Source organism: Peromyscus maniculatus, chromosome 18 (assembly GCF_049852395.1).
Source record: "Peromyscus maniculatus bairdii isolate BWxNUB_F1_BW_parent chromosome 18, HU_Pman_BW_mat_3.1, whole genome shotgun sequence".
In the NCBI taxonomy this organism is placed as follows: domain Eukaryota; kingdom Metazoa; phylum Chordata; class Mammalia; order Rodentia; family Cricetidae; genus Peromyscus; species Peromyscus maniculatus.
The window spans coordinates 17,763,478-17,767,900 of NC_134869.1; the positions used below are offsets into that span (position 1 = coordinate 17,763,478).

A 4,423-nucleotide genomic window follows, 5' to 3' on the forward strand; every position below is an offset into this window, starting at 1 on the left:
CATCCTCAGCCCCTCAAGGGTGAGCTATGTCCCTAGCCCCTTGAGAGGCTGTTGCTAATGAAGGCACACTCAACTCTTTTCTGGCTACAGAACGCTATCAAGAAGCAAGCCCGTCAGGCAGCCAGGAAGCCCAGCTTACGTTGTTGGGTGGCATTTTCCAAGTATTAGCTAAGCACAGCCTTTGTGTGCTGTTTGTTTTCGCTTGCTTATTTGGCAAGGTCAAATATCACTTTCAAGGCAATGAGAAAATAAAAACACTGTTAGAAACTTTCCCCAGACTAAATTATTTGTCCCGCTCCTTAGAGTCAGCCAACATCTTTCTTCCCGCCATGTTGTCCTTCATTAAAATCTGATGCTAATGTGGCGCGTAATGTGACAGCTATGAGCACACAGATGAAGTCATAAAGAAAATAAGCTTTTATTACTTTTCTAAAGACAAAGCAATATCTTAGAATCACAGAATAATGTTAAACTATCTGCCATGTGTTCACCCTCAAATTTCCCCTTTGTCTTTCTCCATATCTCAGGGACATTTTCTTTAAAAGCAATGAAACTTCCATTTACAAGTTCACTCTAGATCAGTAAGCCAGCATGGCATATTCTGGGCCATCTTCTAGAAGTAGGGAAAACTGCCTTTGAAGGTAGTCCACCAATTTCTTGCGTTTTCTTTTTTAATCCTCCGGTATTTTGAATAAACTAATAAGTTGTCACCCGACTCCTCTCCCTGTCACTCATTCCACGTATCTAATTAGGCAACACGTTAACTCTCTGATTAGCAATCCTCGAGCCCTTCTTGGATTTTAGAGACTGTCTTCTTGAATGCATTCTTCTGGAACCTGAATTGGGATGTTTTCAAAGTGCCCATCCCACCCCTCCTTATATAAAAATTTAAAGATTTCCCACCAATTAACCTGACGTGTTCACACTCTCACTCGTTAGGACACTCACCAGCTCTCTCCTCAATCTTCTCCCCGTCCCACTGCTTTATTCACACCCATATTGTGACTACCACCACCAGCAGTGTGGAAAACCCTACAGCCCTAGAAAGCCTGTGGTATTCTCATACAATCATACTATACTTGCCTCTGTCTTTCACATCCTGAGTCTTGTGTACTACCTTACCTCCCTCTTTGCTGGATTTAATACATAATTATATTGTACATGCTGTCTGGCAGGACCCATACAATGAACTGCAGGAATCTGATCCATTCAGTCAATGACTTTGGAGTGACAAGCCCAAAGTCACCTAAAAGAAAAGGAGAAATGATGTGGGATGTCCTTCTTTATGCTGTGAACATGTGTTACTCTCATTGGTTGATGAATAAAGCTGCTTTGGCCTATGGCAAGACAGGATAGAGCCAGGTGGGAAATCCAAGCAGAGATACAGGAGAAGGGTGGAGTCTAGCAGACACCATCCAGCTACCCAAGGAGCAAGATGCCAGCAGACCAGTAATGCCACAGCCAGCTGGCAATAAATAGATTGATAAAAATTGGTTAATTTGTGCTCGCTTCAGCAGCACATATACTAAAATTGGAACGATACAGAGAAGATTAGCATGGCCCCTGCACAAGGATGACACGCAAATTCATGAAGTGTTCCATATTTTTGGGCTGGGGGTAAGGGGAGGGGGTGGGAGGGGGGAGAATAGGGGAACCCATGGCTGATATGTAGAACTGAATGGTATTGTAAAATTTTTATATATATATATATATATATATATATATATATATATATATATATATATATATATTTGGTTAATTTAAGTTGTAAGAGCTAATTAATAATAAGCCTGAGCCATAGGCCAAGCATTTATAATTAATATAAGCCTCTGAATGATTGTTTACAAGTAGCCTGGGGACAGGGCAGGACAGAGAAAAGCCTCTGTTTACATTAATGTGTTGAAGCATAACAATAAGCTTGGAGCAAAGGTATTACCATCCTCATTTAACAGATGGGATCAGGTTATAAAACTAACTCAGCATCACACAGGCAGGAGGAAACACGATTCCAACTTAGACTGTGCCTCTCCTGAGTTCAAGCCTTGCTCACACAATGAGCTGCCCCTCTGTTCGGCCCAACTCAGGCACACCCTGACCACATACCTCAGTGGCTAACCAACCCCTGAGGCTCATTGTGTGCTTTCATGGCTCTTCTCCTCATTTAGACCATAAGTTACCAGAAGGCAGACACCATAATTCATCATGCCATCCTCAGCACAGGTGCTCAATACTTGTTTGATGAATGGACCAATAAGGGTGATAGATAGCCTTATTACGTGTCTCATAGTTGGCATAAGGAGACCGTCAAGGGGAGTACATACAAAGAAGTGTTTACTTCTTTTAGCTCACCATGCCTCTCTCTAACATTGTATCTAAGCCACCAAGCATGGGGAAACTGCATGGCCCCACCTCTCCCAATACCTAAACTCAGTAGTTGTGTTGCATAGACCAGCACCATCGTCTAGAACGTTCCAAGATCCTAATGATGTTCTGTGTCTGCACTGTCCAATAGAGGGGCCATGGAGTACAAGCTTAGAGACAAAAAGATTAAATCTTTCATTGCATTTAATTAATTATTTAAGGGTTACATAGGCCCATGTAGATAATTGTATAGAACACAATGTATTCTGGAGCCACAAGCAAAGAAGCAGAGAGGAGAGTAGTGATAAAAAGAGCTGGATATCAGAAATCCCTGGGTTTGTGTAGGCCTGAGGAATTCAGCTGGGGTGGTCAGTGCTGAAAATGTGACAATCCCAAGCAGACAGGGACAGTCAGACAGACAGATGACAAGAAAGTGCCTAGGCAGACCTAACTGGAGGTTTCACACAAGAACTCTCGAAAAGCAGGAAAAGCAGTTGGGGAAAGCCTGGGATTAGACCAGGGGGAAGACCCAGATACACGGCAGAGGAGGGGCCACCCATCCCAGAAGCAATTGTTTCTCGTCCCTTGATGTCTCCATGTATCTACACGTCCTAACACCTGGTTTCCAGCATAGAGCTTTCCAATGAACATGTGTGGCTCTCTTTGATGCTTGCTCCTTTTCAAATGCATGGGCTTTGTTTCACTCATCTGCTCTTCGCTGGAGGAGTCAAGACGACAGCCTCCTCAACATTCTTTGATCTGCCATTCAAATTTCCATTTTCATCCCATAATCTGTTAATCTTCCCAGCATCTCTGGGCAAGGTTGAATTAAATTCCCATATTGAATCCCAACATGAAAGGCATTTCTTTGTGAGAGGCTCAGTAAAATGTTCTTCGAAGTGACATTTAAAATGCTCAGCTCCATAATGGAATGATAAAACAGGGCTCCCGGTGTTAGTACACACTGGTAAAAAGAACATTTTTTTTTATTAGTCAGAAACTAAAAAAGATAGAACAAGATAATTTTTTAAAAGTTTATTCCTGCTAGACTGTCACGGTGGCATTATGACTCAAACTATAATAGTCACTGAATTCCTGTAGGAATCTAACTTCTTAAGGAGATATCAGACATCAAAGCCTGATTCACACCACATTAACCACCAGTGGCCAGAAAAAACTTTGAATGCCACTGGAGAAGTTAAATATTAGATTTTCCCTGAAACACTTAAACCTAGAAAAGCCAGCCTCGCAGTTGCCACACAGACTTGTGTGCACTCTTTATAGGCCTCCAGACAGATCGGTGCACACCCCTCCTCCTGTTGCTATGGTGACCCAAATAAATTCTCTCCTGAGATCCATTTCTCTCAGATGCCAATGCATCAGGTCAAGCAGGCGGGCAGGCTAGCAAATAACACGCTGGCCCTAAACATTCTCACATTCTCCAGGCAACTACAAAGAACCATTTCTCCAGACATCACACCCAATCTCAACATTTCTGCAATTCTAATTCCATTACAGCCAATAAAACAGGGGGGTGGGGTGGGCGGGAATCACTCCATGCTCAGCTGTTTCTTTTATAGGTTTCACCATCAAACTGAATTGTTTGCAAAAGGCAAAATGGAAGAGAAAGCAAGAAGAACTTCTCCTACCCTCCATCCACGATCCGTCTTTTTGTTCACCTTCAAGACTTCTCAGCAGAATGTGTAACGCCAGGGACGCTTGCTGCCTGCCCTCCATATATTAATATGACATCAACACCATTAAATATGGTATTTAATACTATGAAGTAGAATCGGAGGTGGGGGGGAGATGATTGTGAAAGAAACTGAGCTACTACCAGAAAATCCTTCCAGAAAGCCCTCGACTCCTAGAGAATATGCAGCAAACACTCTACTAAAAGAAACCACTTTGAAAATTTCTGCCACTAGAGATGTTGTCTTTTAAAGTGTCTAGTGTCTGAGACTCCCCATAGGTATTAAATATATATGACATATCATAGCAGATAGACATGTCTGAAGACCATCACCTAGACAAGCAGCATTTCACAGTAGCCGTCTGTGTG

At 42.5% G+C, this 4,423-nt stretch overlaps 1 non-coding gene across 1 annotated transcript; it reads left to right on the forward strand.

Annotated features, from left to right (window-relative positions):
- The first annotated feature begins 1,501 nt into the window (after positions 1–1,501).
- On the forward strand, positions 1,502–1,608 carry LOC121823837 (U6 spliceosomal RNA). The gene has a single exon (XR_006065481.1). It is a non-coding gene; the product is annotated as a U6 spliceosomal RNA (small nuclear RNA).
- Positions 1,609–4,423: the final 2,815 nt, after the last annotated feature.